This window comes from Gopherus evgoodei, unplaced genomic scaffold, assembly GCF_007399415.2.
Source record: "Gopherus evgoodei ecotype Sinaloan lineage unplaced genomic scaffold, rGopEvg1_v1.p scaffold_69_arrow_ctg1, whole genome shotgun sequence".
NCBI classification, from domain to species: domain Eukaryota; kingdom Metazoa; phylum Chordata; order Testudines; family Testudinidae; genus Gopherus; species Gopherus evgoodei.
This window is the reverse complement of record NW_022060090.1, coordinates 406,972-434,437: the sequence shown is the minus strand read 5'-3', so window position 1 is coordinate 434,437 and position 27,466 is coordinate 406,972. Positions and strand designations below refer to the sequence as shown.

The following is a 27,466-nucleotide window of genomic DNA, read 5'->3' as shown; positions in this document are numbered from 1 at the left end:
AAGAGCCCCGGGGCAGGCTGGGAGATGTAGTTCCTGACTCTCCGTGGACCGGAAGTGACGTTGGGTGGGAGAGAAGAAGCCGCGTTGCAAACGCGCGCGGGCCGCTCCGGCTCTGCCTGGCTCGCGCGGGGCCGTTGGAGCCTCTCCCGGGGCCGGAGAAGGGTTTGTGCCGTGGGGGCTCTGGGCATGCGCAGATCGCGGCGGGAGAGCCCTTCATTAACCCCCCCGCGCCCGGCCCGGGCCCTGCCCCGCTGGAGCCGCCCTGGGACCGCCCCGGGCTCTGCCCGCCCCGCTGCGGAGCTGCAGCTCCGGGGGCCGGGGCCGGGCGGTGACTCTGCCCCAGTGTCGGGGGGGGCACCCCGGCATCTCGCAGCGCCCGTGGGGGGCTCGGAGCTGCTGTCCCCGCAGGAGCCCAGCGCCCCCCGGGCCCGGCCAGGCTCTGCCCTGGGGCCCCGCGGGGGCTGGCGGGGGGAGGGGTCCCTGCGTGGGGCCGGGCGGGGGCTGGGAAATGTCTGTGCAGCCCGGACATGGCGAGGGGGTGGGGAGAAGAGCAGGTGACCCCCGAGGAGCGGGGAGAGAAAGGGGGGGGCTGAGATCCCCTCCAACTTACCGCTGGCCCCCCCGTGGGGACCCCCCTCCTCTCCCGTCCTGCCCCCTTTCTCCCTAGAGAGCAACGAGCAGCACCCAGGGTGACCCCCCCTCCCCCAAACCCCTGAGAAGTTCCCTGTTCCCCTCCCCCCATTGTGCCCCATTTTCTCTGCCCTTCGCCAATGGCCAGTTCAGATCTCAGGTTTGGGGTGTTTCCCCCCATTTTCACCTGCAGTGATTTGTCCTTGTGTAGGTGGGAAATGGTTCCCCTGAGTGATTTGTGAACTGGGCAGAGGGTGAATGGGCAGAGGCTGGGGGGGCCCTGAGACAGGGACACCTCTGGGCTGGGCTGGGGGGGGCCACTCTCTGCTGGCAACAGGGCGTGGGAAGGGCCAGGAAGGGGAGGAAGGAGCAAGTGTCCCCCATGGAGACGGCCCGGCCCCAGGTTTCCTACTCCAGCTACTCCCCCCTCCCCAGCACCTGCTAGTCACATTCCGGGACCCCATTGCTAGCCCCTCCCCACAGCCAGTGACGCTCTGGCTCTGCTGCACTCCTTTGCCCTGTGAAAGCCACATCATCCAGGGCTCCCTGCCAGCCATGTGAATATGAGGCAAGAAGAATCCATCCCATCCCATTCTGTTGTTGATTCAATATCCCTCAAATTTCCCCTCTTTTCTTTTAAATGGCTGAATGGTGACATGAAATCTCCCCGCCTGTTGATGCTTGTCCCTTATATCGGCAAATATTTAGTTTGTGCCCTATTATCTCCTCAGTTCTGAAATACTGATATCAAATTCTCGAACATCTTCCCGCTTTTCTCTCCAGGTGTGTGACTGAGATCAGAGCTCTTATCGTACTGACCATGACCTTGTTCTGCCAGGCGCTGCAGAGACCTCAACTGAGATCTGGGCCCTGTTCTGCCAGGCACTGAAGAGACCCCAGGTGAGATCAGACCCCACTGTTGCGCCAGGTAAAATTGAAACCTGGACTGAGATCATGTCCCCCCTTGTGCCAGGCAGCGCATGACTGTGACCCAAACTGCTGCATCCATTGTGCTGGGCACTTCAACAATCTCGAATGAGATCTGTGTCCCCGTTGGGTCTGGCATTGCCCTGATCCCAACCCAGATCACGCCTCACCACTGTACTAGGCACTGCACTGACCCTGACAGAGATCCTGCCCCCACATTTTGCCAGATGCTCCAGGGACACCAAACAAAATTCGGGATCCTGTAATGCTGGGGTTTGCAGAGCCCCAACTGAGGTCCAGCCCCCTGTTGTGCAGGGCTCTGCACAGACACTGACCAAGATCAGGGTCCCCATTGTGACAGGTGCTGAACAGACACCAAGGGTATCTCTACCCTGCCTTTAAAACCCCCCAGTTGGCCTATGCCAGCTGACTCAGGCTCATGGCGTGCAGGCGAAGCGGCTGTTTAATTGCAGTGCAGGTGTCTGGGCTCAGGCTGGAGCCAGGCTTAAGGACCCTGCGAGGTGAGAGGGTGCCAGACCTTGGGCTACAGCCCCAGCCGGAACATGGACACCACAATTAAACAGCCCTGCAGCCTGAGCCATGTGAGCCCAAGTCAGCGGGCAGGGGCCAGCCGCCGGTGTCTGACTGCAGTGTAGACATGCCCACAGGGACAGGCCTTGCCACAAAAAGCTGAAAGGCTAAATAGGCCAATGGTGGGAGGCGAATCTCCATTTTACAGATGGGGAACCTGAAGCTCGGAGAGCTGAAGTAATTTGCTCAAGTTTGCATGGAGAATTTGGGGCAAAACTGAGAACTGAACCCAGATTGTTTGAATTCTTGCCTCCCCCCTTAACCCCAAGCCCAGCCTGTGTGTGTACAGCATTGTATTGGCCTGTGTTTGCCTTGCATTGGCTTCCAAGGGAGACTGTGGAATTTCCGTCACTGGAGGTTTTTAAGACCAGGTTAGAGATTCACCAGTCTGGGAATGTCTAGGGATACTTGGTTCTGCCTCAGCACAGGAGGCTGGAGTAGACGACCTCTCAAGATCCCTTCCAGGCCTACATTGAAATAATTCTCTTTTTTTCTGTGTCCTGTTCTATGCTGAGCTGTTTTGCATGGTGCCTTTTGGAACTGTGATTGCACCATGTTGTGTAGCAGTTTTATGGTGCATTGTTTTGCCTCAGCTTGTTTGGTGCCTGTGTTGTGTTAGTTTGAGCTGAGCTCTTTTCCCTTGTGTACTTTTCTCCTAGGGTGTGTTAGTTTGCATTATTTTACTTCTTTTCCCTTTTGTATTGTCATTTTATGTTGTGGGGTGTGGTTTTTGTTTTTTTGTTTTTTTCCCCCCGAATTGCCTCACATTATGTTGTGGTGGGTTTTAATCTGTATGTTGTGTTTTTATACTTATATATTTCGTAGCATCATAGAAATGTAGAGCTGGACAGGACCTCAAGATGTCATCAAGTCCAGCTCTGTCTGCCGAGGCAGGACCAAGCATATGTAGATTATCTCTGACAGAGCTTTGTCCTACTTGTTCTTAAAAACTTCCAGGGAAAGAGACTCCACAGCCCCCCTTGTAAGACTGTTCCAGAGCTGAACTGCCTTAACTCTGGTGACACCCACACAGATTTTAGTGGTGAGCAGCTCTGGAGAGAGAGGAGACCCCAGTGAGTGGGCAGCTGGGTAAATAGATTAAAGTTGGGAGGAGAAACATTGATGTGTCCAAGGTCACCCAGGCTGTCTGTGACAGAGCTAGAACTAGATCCCAGTTCTAGTGCCACCATACTGCTGTTTTGGGCACTGAAGGTCTCTGCCACACTGGTGTTTTAGGCACTGGTGCAAATCCTTAGTATAGACAGAATTTACACTAGTGCACTCTGGCACTGGCGCACCATGTCCCGGTTTGAAGGTTTGGTGTGTGTGTGCGGGGGGGCAGTGATCTCACTGAGGCCTGGGGATGGCTGAACAGTGCAGCTGGCAAGGGAGGGGCAGCAGGAAGAGGTGTGCAGGGACTGCAGCTGAGCTGCCCTGCCAAGACAGCCTGTGCATCCATGGACAAACCACCTGTTCCTGCAGCCTAATACAGTTGGGTCTGGGGACCTTTCCAAGCTGCGGGTGATGGGGCTCTGGAGTTACCAGGGTCTGTTGCTGGCTCTGTCACTGACCTGCTTAGTGTCCTGGGGGAAGTCACAGACCCTCTCTGTTTTCCTCCTACCTATTGTGAACTTGGATTGTGATCACTTTGGGGAAAGGACTCCTTCTCTGTGCAGTGCCCATCACAATGGGGGTGCTGATCTCAGTCAGGGTCTCTGCCGTGCGCAACACGATGGTGCCCTGATCTCCATCAGAGTCTGTGCAACACAAGGCACAGTTTATAGACTCTCAGACTTTAAGGGCCGAAGGTAGAGGTGTATTTCAGATGAGGTCTCATCAGTGCCTTGTATAGCAGTACTAACCCTCTCAGGTGTCTACTGGAAATACCTCGCCTGATCTATCCTAGGACTACATTAACCTATTTCACGGCTGCATCACGTGAGCAGCTCATAATTATCCTGTGATCAACCAATACTCCCAGGTCTTTCTCCTCCTCTGTCACTTCCAATTGACAAATCCCCAGCTTATTGCAAAATTATGCACTTGGGTACTAACAACTAGAATTTGTGCCCTATTAATTTTCATCACATTTCTATTGCTCCAGCTTTCAAGGACATGCAAATTTTCTTGTATGATTTTCCTGTCCTCCTCCATATTGGCAATCCCTCCTGGCTTTGTGTCCCACTCCCACTTCTTGTGCCAAGATCACTAATAAAAGTGTTGAGTAAGATTGGTCCCAAGACTGATCTGAGGAACTCCACTAGTAACTCCCTCCAGCCTGACAACTCACCGTTCAATATGACCCCCTTGTAGACTCCCCTTTAACCAATTCTTTATTGACCTTTTGGTTCTCATATTAATCCGCATCTTCTCCAATGTAACGAATAGTTTCCCATGTGGATCTGTATCAAATGCTTTACTGACATCCAGATCAGGTTTCCCTGGCACAATCTACCTTTTGTAACAGCACGTTTTATTTATTTATAGTGCTGAAGGCTGGGAGGAAGTGTTAGCAATAGGCTGAGAATGGCCATGTGGAGGTAGGGGAGGGGATGGCAGACAGTGGGGAGGTGGGCGGGGTGTGGCATTGGAGGTGTATCTGGGAATGTGTTTTGTAGGAGTCCATGTCTCTGCTCCCTGTGGCCGTGTTGCATTCCGTACCAAAGCAGCATGTCAGCAGAGCAGATGCACACACCATAGCTCTGCCTGGAACACGCAGCATTCACTGCCAGACGGGCTGGGCGATTTTTCTGGGACCCAGCTTGATATGCCTGGCTGGGGTGGGTTCAGTTGGACAGGGATCTGGGGCTCTGATAGTTTGCGATGTTCCTTTTTGCATAGTCAGTTCTTTCCATTTATTGTTTTACCTCCACCTTTGCCTGATGTCACTCTCGTCTTAACTTGCTTTTGTTATTTCAGTTCCAGCTTTTAAATGGGATCTAAGAATTGCAAAGCTGAATGAAAGATAAACAAACAGAACTATGTGAATGTTGGCCCATAGCTAGTAGAACTATACCTGGTGAAGGTCGGCTGTAATTTCCTGGTTACCTCTAGCATTTTCTGGTAGGGCGGATAAAGCAATGTCAGAGTCAAATGCGTGTTTTAGGACAAAAGGGCTAAATGCATGAGACATCAACTGACACCTAATTTCCATTTCTTAATGCCTAAAATTTTGACACTCCCTCACACCATCTTTGTTTTTAAAAGCGATGCACAGCACAGTCAAATTAATGAATGAAAAGCACAACCATTATTGACTGCTTTGGGTTGCATGAGCATCTGATTAAGCACCTAATTAAAACTGTACCACTGTAAGTGGAAATGCATCAACCCAGCTTAGCTCCGAGGTGTTTAGATGTGAAGTGAAAAGTTTCTAAATTAAATACATGGCAGAATGTTTAATGGAGAAAATAAACTGAAATGCCTTTACCCAGTCGTGTTGACTTCTTCTCCCAACCCCCCTGTGAGTTCTGGCCTCTTGGTCAACTCAGCTCCCAGTCCCACATCAGCTCTGCCCTCTCCCAGCCTAACCCATTTCTACAGCAATTCTTCATCCCCCTCGTCAAGGCAGGGGGTTGGCACTGCAGCCTCTAAGGTACCTGTGTTTATCACTGTGTCTCATACTGGGGCTATTTAGATTTCAGGGAACAATTTCTCAGAATTACTGACTCTGGCAGGTTGGAGAGAGGAGAGGCTGAGAGGACGTTTGCTCTCACAGCCATGTTCAACTCTGGTAGCCTCCATGTTACCTCATCCTCCACCCTCTCCCTTGTGTCTCTGCTCATGTGTCAGAGTGTCATCTTCTGATCATAATGTCATTCACCTCAGCAGAGCTCCCAGACAGGAGCTACATCACGAGGGGGTTACGGTACTGAAAGTGAAATACATCACAGGGAGGGTGTAATTATCCTGAAATGAAACATACCAGTCTAGGAAGTGAAAGATTTCAAGGACTTCATTATTTAAAATTACGCTTGAAAGGATTGGATTTTTATGAATACATTGCAGTAAATGTTGATTTTACTGTACACGCACAGATGGAAAAATATTTATATAGGTAATATACAGAAATGCTTCTGGAGAAAGTGGAGTTTGATTTAAGGATATTTACACTGTATATTTTGCCTTTGACATTGACAATTTCTCTTTGAACAGTTGTATGATTTGGCTTTTGGAATCTCAGCAGTTACTGTAATTAAATAATTGTCGTCTGACGACCCCCATAACTTCCCACAGCTCTGAACATTGAAATTGTAAACATTGAAAAAAGGGCTTAAAAATAAATATCGCTATCTATTGAAATTAAAAGAAAGAAATAGACAAAATGAATTTTGACAAACCCACTTAACAGCAATTGCAGTATGTTAGGGGATGGAAATTGACAACTAAGGCACCAACCTTAATTCTGCCCTGTAGTGACACCAGGCAATTGTCTTAGGGCTGCGAATTAGGCATTTTAGTGTATAAAGTTCCAGGTTACAAATTGGTATGATCTAAAGACACATGAGATCTTTTCCTCAGGATATCACTGTCGCTAGGTTGTTTCTCTTATTGGTAATTCCCAGAAGTGAACAGATTAATAACATTTTATCAGTTATGAAGTGGCCATTTCAGATTTCTGGGGAGTGTCTGTAATTTTGCACTAGGGGCCCCGTCCTTGGAGAGACGGAACCTTGGTTTCATCTGAACTTCTCTATGCTCAGCAGCTTCTGGAATTTGGTTCAAAGTATTTACATGTTTCCCTGCCATGTTCTTAAAAGTGCTGGTTTAGAAAGTGGGGAAGGGCAGGAACTGACTGCAGGATCAGTAGTCGAGTCCCTTAGATATTTATAGCTCATCGGAAGGAGGATGGGGATTGGTGGGTGTCTGGGGATTTAATAATAAACACACAAATGTCATTGTTCTTAGTGAATTTTCATCTTCTAATTCCCATAACCCACTAATTATCCCTGGCTGCCCCCGGCAGTCTGGGGAGGTAGAGCTAGTAAACTCCTGTGGCCAGTGTGGAACCTAAGGCACAAGGATCTTTCCGTGGCTGACTCAAAGTCACCCAGAGTGAAATTCACTTCACTGGATAAATCGCTAGTTGCTCAGCTCTGCAGAGGGATGGCGAGGTGAATTCCATCCCCCATTCTTGAGCATGGACCCCCCTCCAATTCTCACCCTGATCTCAGACACTACCCCAATCTTCCCCTGCAGTGATGGACCCACTTGATGCTGCCAGAGCCATGTGCCATGGGACCTAGAGAGGACAGAGGCCCAGCTCCAGAACTGCTCCCCCAGCCCCTAAGCTGTGCTAGAGTTGCCCTGACTTTCCAATCTGCAGATCGGTCCAGCTGTACCCAGCCCGTGCACCCACCACACACAAACTTTGTCACAACAAACATCCCAGGATTGGGAAAGACCACCTGGGGCTGGCTGCAGTCTCCCTTTGCTGCTGTGAAGGGAATGGGGTGGTCCCTCATATAGGATACAAACATACCCGGGGCAGAAGGGAAATGTAGTTTCTCCTAGGGGGTTGAAAAGTTTGATTTAGAGTCCTGAGCTCTGTCTTCCTATTTGTCTCCTCTTGCCACTTTCAGATCTCTTGGAGAGACAAGGTGGGTGAGGTAATTTTTTTAGAACCAATTAAAAATACCTCTTTGCTATCCTGGGACCAACATGGGTACAACAACTTTCCCCTTTGTACCCCTTCCCCATCTCACCTCCCCCTCAGCGGAGACTGTCCCATGTGATAGGCAAATAAGGGTTCAGTCCTGTAACTGGATTAGGTCTTGCCAGCACTAACGGGAGTGAAAGGCTGTGTGCATTAATGACAGCAGCAGCTGTAGGACTCGACCCATAGGGAGAAGAGATGGGAGTGAGCAGGTTATGTTTGTGCCAGGTGTGAGTTACTCGTGAGAATTCTGCACCGCTGCGTATGCACAGAATTCACGTCCAGCGCAGAATTTCTTTTTATGGCTTGAAAATGATACATTGTGCCTGAGAAGTGCTACAGTTCTGCCTTTCACCCACCAGAGGCCCCTGTAACACAAGAACAGGCAGCATTCAACTGGGTTCATCTTGGTGGTAATTTGTTGCCCCCAGCTACACCCCAAATGGAAAGAGAGTTAGTGGGTGCAACTTGGGAGAGTCCTGAGACACGGCTGCCTCTGGGGGTGGGGACAGGGTGGTCATTCTCTACTCGCAAGAGGGTGTGGAAAGGGCACAGGAGGAGCAAGTGTCCCCTATGGAGACTGCCCAGCCCCAGGTTATCCAGTCCCAGATGCTTCTTCCCCAACCATACCCCAAACTTCTTCACCCCTCCAACCATCAATTGGCAGTCTTCCCCCACTGCTAGCCCTTCTTGACTGGCAGAGAAGCCGTAGTGTGTCAGGGCTCAACCTTCTGGCTGAGTCTTCAGGGCACTTTCTTCCTCGGGGTACCATGCCACAGGGGCCCCACACATCTACATTGCTTTGGCTTCAGCCCCGGGTGGTGGGGCTTAGGGCCCTGGACTTCAGCCCCATGCACTGGGACTTAAGCTTTCTGCCCTGGACCTCAATGAGTCTAATGCTGGCCTTGCTTGGCGCCCGCCCTGAAACCTGCTAGTGGCCCCCAGGGGGCCCAGGACCCTTGGTTGAGAACCACTGCCTTAGCTCACGAATCACAGCGATGTTCAGGTTACTGCCAGTCATAGAATCATAGAATATCAGGGTTGGAAGGAACCTCAGGAGGTCATCTAATCCAACCCCCTGCTCAAAGCAGGACCAATCCTCAACTAAATCATCCCAGCCAGGGCTTTGTCAAGCCTGACCTTCTCCCAAAGGACCAGTCACTTACTGAGGTCAGTTGAATCTTAGATCTCACAACAAAGACAATACTTGTAGCCAGTCCTGTAATAATCTGTGTTAAGACTTATTTAAAAGGAAAGGAGAGTTGTTTACAAAGTTAAAGCAGGTAATCATATAGATGCAGACAAGTTACAGTCTTAAATTTCAAAAGGTAATAGAAGCTTCTATAATAAGCAAGCCCTATATCTTCCTTAGGACTAACCCAGGCTAATCAGCTGGGGATCTCTTGTTTATGCCTAGAAACTTCTTCCCCCCCCCCAAGTCCAAGCAGCATACAGATAATCAGTTCCTTCTGTATGGGGGTTTTTATCCCCTTCCTGCTGTGTGCTCTGAGCTGCAAACTCAGCTAACGGGAAGTCAAGAGCACAACAACAGTCTTTTGTTGTCTTTAACATCACATAATAGTCTATCTGGTGTTGATGGACCTCTCCTGCCATGCAGGGTGTAATGCATTCAGTTGCCAATCAGCACTTCACCTAGGTAAAGTCTCTCTCCTGTCTGGTAATTTACAGAGCCACAGAGGCTCACAATGCAACTAGTCAGATATGAACCCAGGCAACAATTCACAAGCATTCAATCAAGTGTAAACACATTCTTATAATCCTAATACCTGTTTTAACAATACTAACACAGGTGAGTCAGACTGATTCCACTGTGTGTCCATGTTCAATGAAGACATGGGGGGTTTTGCAAGAGCTAACACCTCATCTGCCAGTGTCACAGGCAAGATGGGCAGGAATGCTGTCTGTAGCCTCTCTTTGCCAGAAGCTGGGAATGGGTGACGGGGTGGATCATTTGATGGTTACCTGTTCTGTTCATTCCTTCTGATGCACCTGGCATTGGCCACTGAACTAGATGGACCATTGGTCTGATGCAGTGGTCCGCTCTGATGTTCTTATGTTCACAGTCTCTGTCAGGAGTATCTACTCATTTGGACTCACTGGGAAGACACAGAAAGAAACAAGATGTGCTGAGGCAAGAAGGCCCAGTCTCAGAGCTCCTGGGGTCATGCTTGCCAAAAGCTAAAACTAGGCCCAGCCCATGAAAGGGGCAGTACCAGGAGAGACTGTATAAAGGCTGGAGCATGAAACAGCTTTGTAAACCTGAGAGAGCTGCCTTGGGGACAATGACAAGGAGAATCCCCAGAGTGACTCCTTTGATTCTGTTCTTCTCTGGCCTTTGGTTCATAGAATTATAGAACCGGAAGGGACCTCGAGAGGTCATCTAGGCCAGTCCCCTGCACTCAAGGCAGGACTCAGTATTATCTAGACAATCCCTAACAGGTGTTTGTCGAGCCTGCTTTTAAATATCTCCAGTGATGGAGATTCCACAACCTCCCTAGACAATTTATTCCAGTGCTTAACCACTCTGACAGCACGTTTTTTCCCTAATCTCCATCCTAAAGTGCTCTTGCTATAATTTAAGTCCATTGCTTCTTGTCCTGTCCTCAGAGGTTAAGAAGAACAATTTTTCTCTGGCATCTTTGTAACAACCTTTTATGTACTTGAAAACTCTGATCGTGTCCCTTCTGAGTCGTCTCCAGACTAAATAAACCCAGTTTTTTCAATCTTCCCTCATAGGCCATGTTTTCTAGACCTTTAATCATTTTTGTTGCTCTTCTCTGGACTTTCTCCATTTTGTCCACATCTTTCCTGAAATGTGGCCCCCAGAACTGGACACACTACTCCAGTTGAGACCTAATCAACGTGGAGTAGAGCGGAAGAATTAATTCTCGTGTCTTGTTTACAATACTCGTGCTAATACATTCCAAAATGATACTTGCTTTTTTTGCAACACTGTTGACTCCTATTTAGTTTGTGATCCACTATGACCCCCAGATCCCTTTCCACAGTGCTCCTTCCTAGGCAGTTATTTCCATTTTGTATGTGTGCAACTGATTGATCCTTCCTAAGCGGTGTACTTTGCATTTGTCCTTATTGAATTTCATCCTATTTACTTCAGACCATTTCTCCAGTTTGTCCAGATGATTTTGAATTTCAGTTCTATCCTCCAAAGTCCTTGCAACCCCTCCCAGCTTGGTATCGCCTGCAAACTTGATAAGTGTAATAGAGACACTCTGCTGCTGGGAGGGTTTCACCATGTGTCAGAGGGTTACACCCTGGTAGGAGGGGGCTAGATCTGTACTGGGATAAGTCACTCTGTGCTTACTTAGAATGTCCATGAACCTAGAATGTCCATGACCAGGGAACAATGCTGAGGGGAATCAACATGTGGAAAGGAGAGAAACCCTGTCTGAATTCTCTCACATTGCCCTTCTCACCCTGGCAGGCTACAGATTAACGTCCACGTTTCGCTCCAGATCATCCCATCCTCCCTGGGGCAAGGAAATGGCTGCAATGGAGCTGGCTCAGGTAAGGGATTCTCAGGGAGCTGGTGGTGGGTTCTGCTTGGAGGGAGAGAAGCAGTAAATGCATAGGAGGGTGGGAGCTGCTCGAGGTGGTGGGAGGCAGGAACTATCTCGGGTGGAGAAAGGGAGGGGACAGGATATGACAAACCTGTTGAGACTTGTGCACTATAGGGTGTGATGGTTTGTCACCCCGGGGTGCAGTCTGGGGAGCTTCTGGGAACTGCTGTGCCCTCTAACCCGCAAGCTGGGCTGGCCCTTCTCACACTGCTTTGCTGGAGATTTAGCCTTGTTATCACCCAGTAGGACGGCAGGTGGCACCATGCATCCAACTAAGCTACCTGAGTGCTTTACCAAAGGCACTCAAGGACAGATAGAAGAAAACAGCCAATCTCCCAGCGATATGCGTTAGCAAACAGATCAAGGGCTTGGCTACACTGGGGAGTTGCAGCACTAGTGATGGGGTTACAGCACTGCAACTTACTCGCCGTTCACCCTTGCAAGGCACATACAGCGCTGCATCTCCCTGGCTGCAGCGCTGGCCGTACTCCTGCACTGCCTCGGGTATAGGGATTGCAGCACTAGTGATGCAGCACTGCTCCACAAGTGTAGCCACCAAAAGCGCTGCAATTGGCCTCCGAGGTATTCAGAGTGCCTGCTCAGCCACTCTGCTCATCAGTTCGCACTCTACTGCCCTGGCCTCATGTGACCCGCCCTTTAAATGCCCCGGGAATTTTAAAAATCTTCCTGTTTGCTCAGCCAGGTGTGGAGTGCAATCAGTGAATCTTTCCAGGTGACCATGCCTCCACGCGCCAAACGAGTCCCAGCATGGAGCAATGGCGAGTTGATAGACCTCATCAGTATTTGGGAGGAGGCAGCTGTGCAGTCACAGCTGCACTCCAGCCGTAGGAATTACAATACCTATTGCCAGATATCAAAGGCCATGATGGAAAGGGGCCATGACTGGGACGCGGTGCAGTAGAGGGTTAAAGTAAAGGAGCTGGTCTAGGGATGGTCTAGACAGTGTTTGGTCCTGCCATGAGGGCAGGGGACTGGACTCGATGACCTCTCGAAGTCCCTTCCAGTCCTAGAGTCTATGAGTCTATGAGCTGCGGAGTGCCTATTGCAAAGCACACGAGGGAAACCGCCGTTCCGGTGCTGCCCCCATGACCTGCCGTTTTTATAAGGAGCTGGACGCGATGCTTGGGGTTGACCCCACTGCCAATCCGACGACCATGATGGACACTTCAGAGCGGTTGGGGGAGGTTGGGCGAGAGAACGAGGAGGAGGACGGGGAGGAGGAAACGGAGATTGAGGGTACTGTGGTGGGGGGGACACCCCGGAGTCCCAGGAGGCATGCAGCCAGGAGCTCTTCTCAAGCCAGGAGGAAGGCAGCCAGTCGCAGCAGCTGGAACTTGGTGAAGGACAAGCAGAGCAGCGTGTTCCCGGTAAGCAGCTTTTATTTTCAGGATGGAAATGTTTTGGGAGAGGAAGGGGGGTTATGGCTGCATGCATGCATGCCTAGATGCGGGCTAGCCCATTGATGTGGTCTATCACGTCGTGGTAATCGGCCTCGGTAATCTCTTCAAAAGTTTCTGCCAGAGTGCAGGCAATGCGCTTGTGCAAGTTTATAGGGAGAGCCACTGTGGTCCTTGTCCCAGTCAGGCTAATGCGTCCTCGCCACTGTGCCACGAGGGGTGGGGGGACCATTGCTGTGCACAGGCAAGCTGCATAGGGGCCAGGGCAGAATCCGCATTGCTGTAGAAGACCTTCCCGCTCTTCCCAGGTGACCCGCAGCAGCGAGATATCTTCCAGGATTAACTCCTGTGGAAAATGTTGGGAGACTGTTCAGTGTAGGTGCCCCCTGCAGCATTTTGCTTTCCCCAACGCACAGAACCCCCTGCACTGCCCTGAATCAATCATTCCCACTTCCCAGAAGACCCGCAGCAGCAAGATTCATTCCCCCTTCCCATGTGACCCTCATCAGCAAGATATCTTCCAGAATTAATTTTCTCCTGCAGTCATTGCCCCTTACTCACCATTTCTTCGCTCCTGTGCGGTCTGCTTGGTATAGGAAAAGTATGCTAAAGTGAAGAGTGTAAACTCCTTCACGGGGGGAGGGGGAGATAACTGTCTGTCTGTGTGAGATTATAAACAATGGTGCCTCTGTAAATTGTTTCAATTTTTGTCTCTCTAATAACAGTGTCCTTGAATACTCAAGTGACTGTACCACAGACTGCTCAGAGGCTACAGAACCTGAGGAAGAATCTGCGAAAAAGCAAAGAAGAAATGCTGAAAGCAGTAATGAATCAATCTGCCAGAGAAAGTAAAAAAACGGAGGAATGGAGGGAAAGAGAAGGCAGGAGAAAGGCATTGGCCCCCTGTCCCAAAGCTCTTTCCCTTGTGCCCCAATGTCAGCTCCAAACCCCCTTCCCCAGCATCCAGGTTCTTACCACCACCAGCTGCCCCCAACACCTGTACGTTCACCTACCTGCTCTGAGAACTACGACCCTTACCCTCTGCACTCAACCCCCATCACCATGCAGTATTTTCATCCTGAAGTGCAGCAGTCATTGCACAGCACTCCAGACAGGACATATTCAAACCTATGACTATACAGTTCACCACCCCACCCCCCTGCCCTTTCAGAGTCCCAAAAAGTTGTGTGTCTGTCAATAAAGTTATTTTCTTTTCAATAAATGAATTCTTGGCTTTGAAAACAGTCTTTATTATTGCAGAAAGTGAAAGATACCGTAGCCCAGGAAAGAAACAGGTACTGCAAATCATTTTAGGAAAAACAGATTCCTGCTAACAGTGTAACCACTGCACTTCACTCCCGTGCAAGGCACTAAACATTACTGTTGGCTTTCAGCCTCAGATTCATCCCTCAAGGCATCCCTAATCCTTGTAGCCCTGTGCTGGGCCTCTCTAGTAGCCCTGCTCTCTGGCTGTGCAAATTCAGCCTCCAGGCGTTGAACCTCGGAGGTCCGTTCCTGACTGAATGTTTCCCCCTTCCCTTCACTAATATTATGGAGGGTACAGCACGTAGATATAACCGCAGGGATGCTGCTTTCCCCCCAAGTCTAGCTTCCCATAAAGAGATCTCCAGCACCCTTTTAAACGACCAAAAGCACACTCCACAGTCATTCGGCAGCGGCTCAGCCTGTAGTTGAACCGGTCCTTGCTCCTGTCAGGCTTCCCTGTATACGGTTTCATGAGCCAAGGCATTAACGGGTAAGCGGGGTCTCCAAGGATCACAATGGGCATTTCAGGGTCCCCTACTGTGATCTTCCGGTCTGAGAAAAAAGTCCCGGCCTGCAGCTTCCTGAACAGGCCACTGTTCTGAAAGATGCGTGCATCATGCACCTTTCCAGGCCAGCCAGTGTAAATGTCAATGAAACGCCCATGGTGATCCACAAGCGCCTGGAGAACCATAGAGAAATACCCCTTCCGATTAATGTACTCAGATGCTAGGTGGGGTGGTGCCAGAATAGGAATATGCGTCCCATCTATTGCCCCTCCACAGTTAGGGAAGCCCATTTGTGCAAAGCCATCCACAATGTCCTGCACGTTCCCCAGAGTCATGGTTCTTCTTAGCAGGATGCGATTAATGGCCCTGTAAACTTGCATCAACACGATTCCAGTGGTCGACTTTCCCACTCCAAACTGGTTCGCGACTGATCGGTAGCTGTCTGGAGTTGCCAGCTTCCAGATTGCAATAGTCACCCGCTTCTCCACTGACAGGGCAGCTCTCAATGTCATGTCCTTGCGCCGCAGGGTGGGGGCGAGCTTAGCACACAGTCCCATGAAAGTGGCTTTTCTCATCCGAAAGTTCTGCAGCCACTGCTCATCATTCCAGACTTCCATGATGATGTGATCCCACCACTCAGTGCTTGTTTCCTGAGCCCAAAAGCGGCGTTCCAAGGCGCTGAGCATTTCCGTGAATGCCACAAGCAATTTAGTGTCATACGCGTCAGGCGACTCGATATCATCGTCGGAGTCCTCATCACTATCACTTTGGATCATAAGGAATAGCTCAACTGCCAAATGTGATGTGCTGGCGACACTCATCAGCAAAGTCCTCAGCAGCTCGGGCTCCATTTTCCACAGAAATCCCGCTGCACAGAAACCTTTGGGAGAGTCACAATGGCGCCAAACATGGACGGAAAAACAGTGATTGCAGGGATGTGAAGCGATGCACCACGGGGCGTTGGGACAGGAAACAGAATGACCCGCACCCTTCCGTCCCCTTCCCACAACCCACGGTGCCAGAATGGGACGAGGTGCTCTGTGGGATAGCTGCCCACAATGCACCACTCCCAAAAACGCTGCAAATGCTGCAGATGTGGCCACACTGCAGCGCTGGTAGCTGTCAGTATGGCCACACTGCAGCGCTTTCCCTACACAGCTGTATGAAGACAGCTGTAACTCCCAGTGCTGCAGACCTGCAAGTGTAGCCAAGGCCCAAAGCAGATTACGTAGCAAATAACCAAAAACTCAAACCAAGCCTAACATACTAGATGGATAGAATTTGAATTAGCAATTTCTCATCCTGACTGATGCTAGAAGCAGTCCACCAAGTTTCCATATACAAGCTAGAAATCCCTTTACCCTAAGACCAGCACATCCTCTAGTTCAGTCTTTGTTCCTCAGGTGCTTCCAGGAGTTCTCTTGTGTGGGGAATGAGACCAAGAGATGATGACACACCCCACCTTATGTAGTTTTTCCATATAGCGGGAACACTTTGTTTTAAGTTCAGTTCCCAGTCCAGTTTGTGGAAGAATACAGGTACCAAAATGAAATTCATTGTCATGTGGTCTGGTCACATGCCCTAGAGTGCCCTGCTGAGTCATAGTAGCCATGACTCATAGGCTGGCTGAAACATTCAGAGAAAGGCTAAGCTGTTCCACAGTCCATTGTCTTTGTTGATGAGCCATCAGCACTGTCTGGCTTCTTCATTGTTATACCTGAAAGGCTCGTTGTGGCTGTTACCCAGAGTAAGCACATTTGAAAGACAGATACAGAGTCAATATCCATAACTTCAGATACAAACATGATCCGTGCACACAGGTAGGATAATCATATTCAGCAAATCATAACTTTTCAAGTGACACCACACATGACTCATCTTGTACAAAATGCCTCATAATTATGTCCTAATCATATTATAATCCTGCCACTATATTGAATATGGACTGTAGTGTCAGATAGGTCCTGATTTCAAGGCACAGGAGTTGGGAATGAAACTTCCTGTCTTTGTGGAACAGGAAATAACCCTCCAGCCAGGACTGGGAAATCTTCCCAGACTCCCAGTGCTGAAACCTGAACCTACTGACACTTCATTAGTTACCCCCACCCCCAATCTTTGTGACAACTTCAAACTTTATCAGTGATGATTTTACATTTTCTTCCAGGTCATTGATAAGAATGTTAAATAGCACAGAGCTAAGATCCAATCCTTGCGGGAACCCACTAGAAAGAAATCCACTCATAGACTCATAGGTCAGAAGGGACCAATCTGATCGTCTAGTCTGACCTCCTGCACAAGGCAGGCCACAGAACCCCGCCCATCCAATTTTATAACAACCCCTAACCCAGGACTGAGTTATTGAAATCCTCAAAATTGGTTTGAAGACCTCAAGCTGCAGAGAAACCACCAGCAAGCGACCCGTGCCCCACGCTGCAGGGGAAGGCGAAAAACCTCCAGGGCCCCTGCCAATCCGCCCTGGAGGAAAATTCCTTCCCGACCCCAAATATGGCGATCAGCTAAACCCTGAGCATGTGGGCAAGAGTCACCAGCCAGCACCCAAGAAGGAATTCTCTGCAGTAACAACACTCAACCATGGTTCCCCATTTACTATCACAGTTTTAAATTTATTTAATGTATGCCATGTGTATTTTGTATCTTTCTAGTCAAAATATTGTGCTGAAGCAACTCATATGCCTACATATATTACATCAGTACTATTAGCTGCAACCAAACTTTTGATCTCATCCAATAAGGATATCCACTTAGTTTGATAGGATCTATTGTGTCTACACCTTTTTAATGGGTACTAATTATATTACTCTCCTTTAAATCCTTATTAATGAAATCCAGTATAGCGCTCCATTCTCTTGCCCAGTATCGATTTCAGACTGACACTCTTGTAATTAGCTGCATCATCTCTTTTATAGTTTTTAAATATTGGCACAGCATTAACTTTATTCCAGTCTTCTGGAATTTTCCCAGTGTTCCAAGTCCTAATTAAAATCAACATTAACAGTCCTCCACACTCCTCCACCAGGTCTTTCAAAACTCTAGTTATCTGGACTCACTGATTTAAACATATCTAACTTTAATAGCTGCTGTTTAACGTCATCATGAGTTATTGTTGGAATGGAAAGACTGTCGGCGTCAACATTTTATGATATGAGTTACATCATCTGTTTTTCTCCAAATCCAGGAGAGGAATATTTATTGAACACTTTTACCTCTTCTCCATTATTTTTGATAATTCTGCCATTTCCATCTAGTAATTTACCACTACCATTGTTAGGATTAATTTTGTACTTAATATACTTTTTAAAACTTATTTTCAATGGTTGATCATTGATTTCTGATAGCTTCCCTTGCCAACTTTCTACAATTCTGACCTTCTAACTTCTATTCTTTACTATTGACTTCCCCTTTCATCCATGGATTTTATTAGAGAGTGTTGGGATTCCTACCAGGGAGCTACCAGCAGGGTCCAGAGGCAGCCCCATCTCCTATATTAAGCTCTGGCTAGTAGCTATGTGATAAATATGATGACTCCGCCTCTGTCTGTGAGCTGGGAGACACAAAGTTTCTCTCTTTCTACCCTCTGATGCCTCCTGGCTGCTCTAAGCAAGGCAGGGGTGGGGCTCTGTTAACATGTGCCTCCCGGAGCTTCCATTTACCTGGTGCTGCTGTTCTATGAACAGTGGGACTGTGAGTGGGGCAGCAGGTACTGAGTGTTGGACTCTTTTTCTTTCAGGGGCCGGTGACTTTTGAGGAGGTGGCTGTGTATTTCACCAGGGAGGAATGGGCTCTGCTGGATCCTGTTCAGAGAGCCCTCTACAGGGATGTCATGCAGGAGAACTATGAGACGGTGGTCTTGCTGGGTAAGGAGTCCTGTCCCTTGGGTTATTAAAAGCTGTGGAGTGTCTAAAGAACCTGAGTAGTAATAACTTTTATTTGTCATACAAGTTTTGACAAGTTTCCTTGCCCTCTTTTTTTGCCTTATCTCCCACCCACTAGTATCAGTTTTGGACATGTGCCTTTTTGGTGCTGTCAGTCATTTTAAAATTGCATTGAATGTATCCTTATTGGCTACATTAGCAACTACATTAATAACTGTAGCTTTAATGCCTTTTCCTCATTTTAATAGGAAAATATGCCACCTGTAGAATTCTAAATTATGTAAATAGGTATATGATTCATTCATGGCTTGTGTGACAGTCAGATGAGCTCCTCTTTTGATAGGAGAGCACATAATGTTGCCATTCAGGAGCCTACGGGTGAAGGGAGAACAGAGCTGTGAGAGAGGAGAGGAAGGGGGGAGTAGATAGTTCTGGGGTGCCAGGACATGGGGAGGGTGTGTGAAGTATTAGAGCTAAGAAGCAGCAGGGAGGAAGGCGGTAGTAAGAGAGGAGGAGGGAACACAAGAAGCTCCCAAGGTGGCGGGAGGTGGTGCCGGCTGAGAGTAATGAGACGAAGAGGAGGGGAGCGTGGAGGAGGGGCACCCATGAAGTTGACTGGGTGGGTCAGTGGGAGGGAGGAGAGGTTTGGGGATCTAGAGCTGTGGGGGATCCCAGACCTTTAACACTGAATCCCTACCTAGACCTTAGGTAAATCCCAGACTTCAGCATAACCACTCTCACAAACCTCAACTTAATATAAGGCCCTGAACTGTAGCAAGCTTAGGCTATGTTTACACTACTGGGGTCCATCGACCTGCGCTGCGCAACTCCAGCTACATGAATAACATAGCTGGGGTGGACGTAGCTTAGGTTGAGTTACAGCAGGATGTACACTGAGGGGAGGTCCACAGGAGACCTTCATGGGTAGGGTATGGAGTGGAGAACTGGAGAGCGACTAGCAGTCCATCTGCAGTTGATTTGGCAGGTCTTTACTAGACCTGATAAATCGACCACGGATGGATCGATCTCAGAGCATCAATCCCAGCTGTAGTGTCAACCTGCCCTTAATAACCCATTTCTTTATGTTCACCTCCTTGCCCCTCTATGCATGTTCCAAGCTAATAAGCAATACTCTAATCATGATATTTTACCTCTAGCGAGTATAAAATTGCCCACAAGACATGAGACTAGGTTCATAGATCATAAAATCAGGTCGGGGTCAACAAGATTGAGAGTTTGGAGAGAGTCTTGTCCCCCCCTCTCTCCATCTACAGCAGCCACAAGCTGTCTTCCCTCCAGGTTTCCAGGCCCAGTTCTTGTTTCTTACATTCTCCTTTTCTGGAAGAATGAGAGGCTGTTGCTCCTGAATTTTAGTGTTTAATTCTCCAGCCTTCTCCTCACACTGGGGGAGTTTAATTCTCCCTCCCATTACACCTGAGTTACTAGATTTCCTAATGCCCCAAAATGTGCTTTTGCAATGTCACGGTTCATGGGTAGCTAAGCCTTTCACCTGCCTCCAGGGTCTGCTCAGGGAATGCCCTGTCAGGTATCAGGCCTCTAGCCAGCCGCTCTCTATGAGTAGGGGCCTACATGCCTCTCCTTTTTGACCAGGGTGTGAGGACTGTAGTTTGTCCTCCACTGTGTTTGCTGGACTAATGTCCAGTTCCTGTGCTTTGCTTTCTCTCCAGGGGCTGTGAGCAGTGTGTGTGTGACAGAGGTGGGACTTTTGGTGATACTTGTATGATGACAATACACACCTCAGTATCCTGCTGTGATTGGTATTGCTATGATTAGAAGGAGCAGGAGACGTGAGGTGTTTTGTCACGTAGCTGTCAAGGGGTGATATGAATGGGTCATTAAGGACTGGCTGGGAGTAAGCTACATCAATGGAATACCCGACAGAAACAAGGGAATGACTGTCACCCAGGGCTGCCCAGAGGATTCAGGGGACCTGGGGTCTTCGGCGGCATGTCGCCCTTATCTGCTCTGACACCGCAGAGCATTTTCCCCATGTCCCCCTTACCAGCTCTGATGCCGGAGAGCATTTACCCTGTGTCCTCGTTCCCTGTTCCTGTTCCCCCTCCTGTTTGACTGAATTTATATAGTAATATTCTCCGCTGTATCTTTGCTTAACCAATCATTGTACTGAAATTTAACTAACCAATCCTAACACATTGAAACATAATTCTCTAACCAATTGTATCCTACTATCCTAATTAACTTACACCTAGCAAAACTAACTATACAGCAGATAGAAACAATTACAGAACCAGACTGATTAACATTGTAAAAGTGGTGGCCATAAAGATAAAACAATACAAAAATGAGGGTTTCACAACCACAGGCATTGAGAAGTGATTTCTTGCCAGACAGGCTGCTGTCAAACTAAGTTTTCTTTAACCATCTTAAGATCTGTTTCTTTATCTGGTGGTGATGGGCGCTATCCGGACAGGATTGTCTTCCTAACAGCCCAATAGCACCTTATTTCAGTGTGACTGGTTTGGGATGTGAGGATGTGACCCTTTGCTTCCCAGCTTATGGCTGCCCCTGCTGCTTAGCCAAAGGCCTTAGCCTAAGAACAAGGCCTCAGACTATCCTAGAGAGAGAAGGCCCATACACAGGCAGACTGTGATTTTGGTTCTTTGTTTTTATACCCCTGTGTACCTGTTGGGTTTCCGGGAAGTGGGCATGCGGAAGCCCACCCACTGCTAAAGGATTCCCCCCCCAGCCAAAGGGGAGGATCTGCAGGACCTCAGAACCCAACTGATTCCGGGGGACAACTAAGAAAAGAACAGAGACAAGAGTGCGGTCAAAGGGTCATAAGAAGGGAGCCTGACGGGGACACCGAGCAGAGAACCCCGGACGGTGCCCACTGCTCCTCAAAGGCGTCAGGGGAGGCAGTGGACGCCGCCCAGAGGAACTCCGCCCGGATACGTGAACGGACTAAGGACCGGAAACAAGTCCCACAGTTACAGGGGTCTCCATTGGCCAACTTCCTCTCCCTGGTTGCGTAGATGTCCATTTTAGCCAGGGCAAGGAGGAGGTTACCCAGGAGATCCAGTGACTTTGTGGGGCCATGGATAGGGAGTGCATAAAGAAGGAGGTGAGGGGGAAAGTGCAGCCAGAAATGTAAGAGGATATTGGTGAGGAGCCAGTATAGGGGCTGCAACCTGGCGCACTCTTAAGTAAACGTGCGCCAGGGTTGCCCTCACGCCGCAGAAAGGGCAGGTGTCTGGGACAGGGGTAAACCGCACCAAATACACGCCTGTGCTCACGGCCCCATGAAGGAGCTGCCAACTGATATGCCCAGCGGGCCTCGGGACCAGAGTAGAGTATAGGCTGGCCCACCGGGGCGCCTTACCCTCCAGAGGTGGCAGGAGGTCCCGCCACTTTGTGTCGGGGCAGGACACGAGGGTGAGGAAGTGAAGGGTGTGGAGCACGAGTGTGTAGAGATGTTTCCTTGGCACAGTATGGAAGCGGACTGACTGCAGATCTTGCAGCCGGCTTGCAGAGAAGGGGCGAGGCGGCCAGTTAGGTCCGCGGGGCAGGGGCCCGATGAAAAGGTCCAGAGGGCTCAGGGTGGAGGGTGAGCAGGGCGTGCCCTCTCGCAGGACCCGGTCGAGGTAGGCCCAAGCAGCGGGCAACAAAGCGGCCTCCACCTCCTGTAGTATGTGCTGAGGAGTACAAAGTCTGGAGAGCCCCATATGCTGAGCGAGCGTCAGGGGATCCAGCCAGTCTCCCCGGTTGTAATCCAGGTCTCTGACCCTGGTAGATTCTGCCAGGACCAACCTCTGATGCACCGCAGGGGACTCCGCCACCTGCACATGGAGCTGGGGATTGTGTAGTAGGGGCTCCGCGAGGAGATCTGCCCCCTCAATGGCCGCCACAGACCTGGTCGCAGCGAGCAGCTTCCAGGTCCGGAGGAGATCCTGGTAGAAGACCGGCAGCCCGGAGAGGTCTCACAGAAGACCCCTCAGATTGAGATAAAGGAGCTGCCAGTCGTATCGGAGCCCTCGGAAGCGGCGCAGGAAGGCGTGTGCCAGTGTTCTCCACGCCGGACTACCCGCATCATAAAGAAGCCTCTGCAGTGCCTGGAGGTGGAAGACGTGACCCTGAGTGCGTAGGCACTTCAGGCCCTGCCCTCCCTCCTCCTGGGGCAGGTAGACGATCCCTCCTGGGATCCAGTGCAGTCCTGGCCAAAAGAACTCCAGAACCACCTTCCGGAGATCGGCCAGGAAAACCGGGGCCGGGACCAGGGTGTTGAGCCAGTACCAGAGCATGGACAGGACTAGTTGATTGAGCACCAGTGCCATCTCTCAGAGGGAAAGGCACCAGAGGAGTCCTTTCCATTTCCAGAGCCATTCTGTCACCTTGCCCTGTAAACTTGCCAGTTCTCCGGTGGAGACAGATGCGTGGCAGGATGGTCCCCTGCTCCTGCCTTGAAGGGTTAAAAACAGCCCTAGGATGGGGCTGTGGCTGGAGAAAGCAGTCTTTAGGCTGGGTTGATTGGGGTGTCACAGAGTCCCTGGGCGATGCTCTGGAATTGCTCCCCACGAAGCCAGTTCAGACTTTGGGGAGCCTCCTCTATCTTGGAGCAGACTTGTTCAGGGAAAGAAGCTCACGTCTTCACCTCCTGGGTCTCTCCTTGGAGCATTCAGCATCCTCTGCCCCTCTGTGTGCTTCCCCCAGTGAGTCTGCCCCAGCAGGATCCTGGGGAAGCCACGGAGTCCTGCACCCCCACTTCGCAGTCAGACGTGATTCTCAGCCAGCCAGTAACAGAGGTTTATTCGATGACAGGAACACAATCTAAAATATAGATTGTAGGTACCGTGAACCGGACCCCTCAGCCAGGTCCATTCTGGGGGGAAGTGAGCCAGACCCCCACGTCTGCACTTCACTTCTCGTCCCCAGCGAACTCCAGACTCCAAAACCCCTCCAGCCCCTCCTCTCTGCTCAATTCTTTTCGCGGGCCACGAAGTCACCCGATCCCTTTGTCTCCAACACCTTCAGTTGGCACCTTTGCAGAAGAGGCGCCCAGGCCATCAGTTGCTAGGAGACAGAGTGCCAGGTATTTAGGTGCACTGACCCTTTGCTCTGTAGCAATCACACACCCTTATTCCACCACCTAGATACTTAAGAACTGCATAGGGGACACTGAGGCACCGACACAGTATTCAGAGAAAACATTAAGAACATTCCCAGTTCGCCACATGGGGGAAGTGGCTGCAGCTGGGGCCATGCCCCAGACAGACTCAGCTGGCCCTAGAAAGACAGAGAAGCCAGGGGCAGAAAAGAGTCTCCCTCTCCCTGTAGAGGAAGAAGGGCCTGGCTGAGGGTACCTGAGTGGAGCAGGGATGGGGAAAGGCAGAGGAGCTGGGGAGCTCCTGCCTGGAATGCCCCAGGCTGCGGCCTGGCACAAGGCCAACAGGTACTGGGGGTTGCAGAGGCAGCCTAAGTTTAGGCAAAGGCAGCAGGTCCAACCCCCTTTGCCTATGGTGAATGGCTGACACTGCAGTCTGCCCCAGTGAACGGGGGCTAGATGGAGACTGGTCAGTAACTGAGGCAAAGTGGGGATAGTGGCTTGGGGATTCCCCAGGGAGGGGAGACCCAGATTGGTGGGGTACTGCTAGGGGGTAGCATCCCAAATAAAGGCGCACTGGGTCTAGGGTGGGGCATGGGGGCCAGAGGACAGGTGGATCACCGGCCTGCAGAAGGCGCTCCAGAGCTGGAATGAGCTAATTCCCAGGAGTCACCAGCAGAAGGTACCGCAGGGGTGAGTCCACTCGTCTACGCCCTGTAACTAGATAAGTGATAAAAATACACCTAACAGTGGGTTCGACCCTTTCCCCCATTCTGTGTCTGTCTTGTCTATTTAGATTGTAAATTCTTCAGGGTATGGGCCATCCACTATTCTGTTTGTACTTTGCCTCGCACAGTGGGAACCCACTGTTAGTTGCTCCTTAGGCAGTAAGGTAATGAATATGATTTATAATCATAATAACTCTCCTGCCACTTTGACCCAAGGAAGCTGGCCTTGGGACGTTACTGCTTAAAAATGAACTGGGGGTTAAAACCATGGATTATTCTTTGTGACAAGTATCCACAAATTTCACTGACCTCTCTTGTTTTCTTTGCCTGGAGTAGGGTTTCCAATTTCCAAACCTGATGTGATCTCGCAGCTGGAACGAGGGGAAGAGCCATGGGTCGCAGACCTCCAGGGCTCTGAGAAAGAAGTGCTTCCAAGAGCTGCCTGCACAGGTGAAGAATTGGTTAAACCAACTCAAAAACTGTGTGAGAATGCAGGAAACATTTGGGATGCCCTACAAAGACCCTGTAAGCTCCCCAAGTTCAGGATTGTTCCCTGCGGATGTGGAATCATTATGGCAGATGTCACTCATGGCTTCCCTCCTATTCTGACTGACAACTGGCAGCAGGTCCCTCTCTGATCTTGCTTTCCCCTGAGTGTTCTTGTGAGATGCAGACCAAAACTGATCCCTTACTCTCTTCTCTGGGGAAGGGTTTGGGGAAAATCAGCTCCTAAGAGGTTTAATCTCTCCAACACATATTTTGGATTGTTCATCTCTTTTTCCGTTCCTCTCTCTGAGATTTTCTTTCTTTCTGGCGCAGGTAGTGACCTATGTCTGGATTCTGTCTGTCTCCCATCAGGTGATGGGATGGTGAGTCAGAATGAGGAGGAGAAACCCCATCAGGAAGATGCAGAGCAAGGAGAACCACGTGGAACTTTATCAGGAAGATCCAAAGGGAATGTTTCCAGGAGTTATGCACTCCCAGAAAAACCAAAAGCCTGTGAGACTCAGGGGAAGCCAGAGGGAAACTTTAGTAGCCACTCAGGCTTTATAACAAGCAACAGAATCAACTTGGAAGAGACACACTACATGTGCCATGAGTGTGGGAAAAGCTTCAATCAGAGTTCTGCCCTTATTAGACATCAGACAATCCATATGAGTAAGAAACCTTATGAATGTTCTGAGTGTGGGAAATGCTTCATTTATCGTTCAGTCCTCATCTTACATCAGAGAATCCACACAGGAGAGAGGCCCTACACATGCGCTGCGTGTGGGAAAAGCTTCAATTGGAGCTCACACTTTATTACACATCAGAGAATCCACACTGGGGAGAAGCCCTACACCTGCGCTGAGTGCGGGAAAAGCTTCAATCAGAACTCGGACCTTATCAGACATCAGAGAATCCACACGGGGGAGACTCCCTACACATGCGGTGTGTGCGGGAAAAGATTCAGTCAGAACTCAGACCTTATCAGACATCAGAGAATCCACACAGGGGAGATGCCCTACACATGCGCTGAGTGCGGGAAAAGCTTCAGTCAGAGCTCAGACCTTATCAGACATCGCAGAATCCACAGAAGGGAGACGCCCTACACGTGTGCTGAGTGTGGGAAAAGCTTCAGTCAAAATTCAGACCTTATCAGACATCAGAGAATCCACACAGGGGAGACTCCCTACACATGTGGTGCGTGCGGGAAAAGCTTCCGTCAGCACTCAGACCTTATCAGACATCAGAGAATCCACACAGGGGAGATGCCTTACACATGTGCTGAGTGCGGGAAAAGCTTCAATCGGAGCTCTGTCCTTATCACACATCAGAGAATCCACACTGGGGAGACGCCCTATACATGCGCTGAGTGTGGGAAAAGCTTCAATCGGAGCTCTGTCCTTATCACACATCAGAGAATCCACACAGGGGAGATGCCCTACACATGCTCTGAGTGTGGGAAAAGCTTCAGTTGGCACTCAGACCTTGTTACACATCAGAGAATCCACACAGGGGAGACACACTACACATGTGCCGAGTGCGGGAAAAGCTTCCGTCGGCCTTCAAATCTTATTACACATCAGAGAATCCACACAGGGGAGACGCCCTACACATGCTCTGAGTGCAGAAAAAGCTTCAATCACAGCTCAAACTTTATTAGACATCAGAAAATCCACACTGGGGAGACACCTTACACATGCTCTGAGTGCAGGAAAAGCTTCAATCAGAGCTCAACCCTTATTAGACATCAGAAAATCCACATAAGAGAGAACTATAATAAATATCTTGCCTAGGGCTGGGCAAAATAAAAAAAAAATTTCCTAATTCCCACGTTGTGATTTTTGCACCATTTTCACCGTGATCTCTCAGCTCCCCCAGATGAGTTACCTGCTTCTGCCTTTTGCAGCTCACCCTTCTTTGGGGTTAGTCCTATGATCTTTTCTATCAACTCCTTTCCTTTTGAGCCAGGAATGTTCATCAGCTCCTGGAGGTTTGATCCCAACAAGGTATGCTGAGGCAAAAAGTATCTGTGCTTTACATCCACTAGGTCTATATATGGCATTGGCTACTCAAGTTAGTGATCTTGATGTAAAAAGACAATTAGAGTTGTAGAACAGATGCCCAGGTGCAGTGATTGGCATTAGCTTACCCCTTGACCTGACCTAAACTCCATCACTTTTCCTAGTCTAAACAAACCCTGAGCATCACGGTTATCCTGTTCCCCCATTTCAAGCAATTGTTTGTCATCGAGTTCCCCCTTCGGAAACCAATTGTTTCATTCCCAGTTGCTCTGATGTTGCTTCAGGTTGTGCTGGAGAGCAGATATTTTTGCTACTATTTTCCTCACTTAAAATATATTGAACTATAACAAACAGCAGGAACAGGACTGAGATAGGGGAAAATGTTATTTCACCTTCTGTAACAACAGATGTATTTAGGGTAAGTCAGAGGGAGTCCCTTATTCCCCATCACCATTCCAGTCCCCTTGCGGTTCAGTTCGTTAGGTCAGTATTTTTTCTAAAGGGCTGGGAAGAGGATTCCCTAGTAAATGATTTGGAACTAAGCAAAGTACCCATGCATTGGGCTCCCAAAGCAGTTGTGGCTCAGGCCCTGCAGGAGGTCGCTCCTGAAGATATCTCCTTCGTAATCAGCTGCATGTTGCCTATTATTTGGGAAATACAAT

At 49.6% G+C, this 27,466-nt stretch overlaps 1 protein-coding gene, 1 long non-coding RNA gene and 1 pseudogene across 4 annotated transcripts in view; 2 read left to right on the top strand and 1 right to left on the bottom strand.

The window, feature by feature from the left end:
* Positions 1 to 27,466, bottom strand: part of LOC115643738 (zinc finger protein 660-like) — a 579,185-nt gene that overhangs the window by 167,320 nt on the left and 384,399 nt on the right. The gene's annotated exons all lie outside the window — the stretch shown is intronic.
* On the top strand, positions 41 to 24,656 carry LOC115643741. Of its 3 annotated transcripts, XR_003998370.1 has the most exons (6): positions 41 to 162; positions 1,414 to 1,530; positions 11,271 to 11,353; positions 18,345 to 18,471; positions 19,843 to 19,845; positions 20,763 to 20,772. It is a non-coding gene; the product is annotated as an uncharacterized LOC115643741 (long non-coding RNA). The 3 variants fall into 3 exon arrangements; XR_003998369.1 differs by lacking the exons at positions 19,843 to 19,845; positions 20,763 to 20,772 and adding an exon at positions 24,634 to 24,656; XR_003998368.1 differs by lacking the exons at positions 19,843 to 19,845; positions 20,763 to 20,772 and adding an exon at positions 24,631 to 24,654.
* The window catches only part of LOC115643745, a 54,022-nt pseudogene continuing 51,260 nt past the window's right edge, over positions 24,705 to 27,466 (top strand).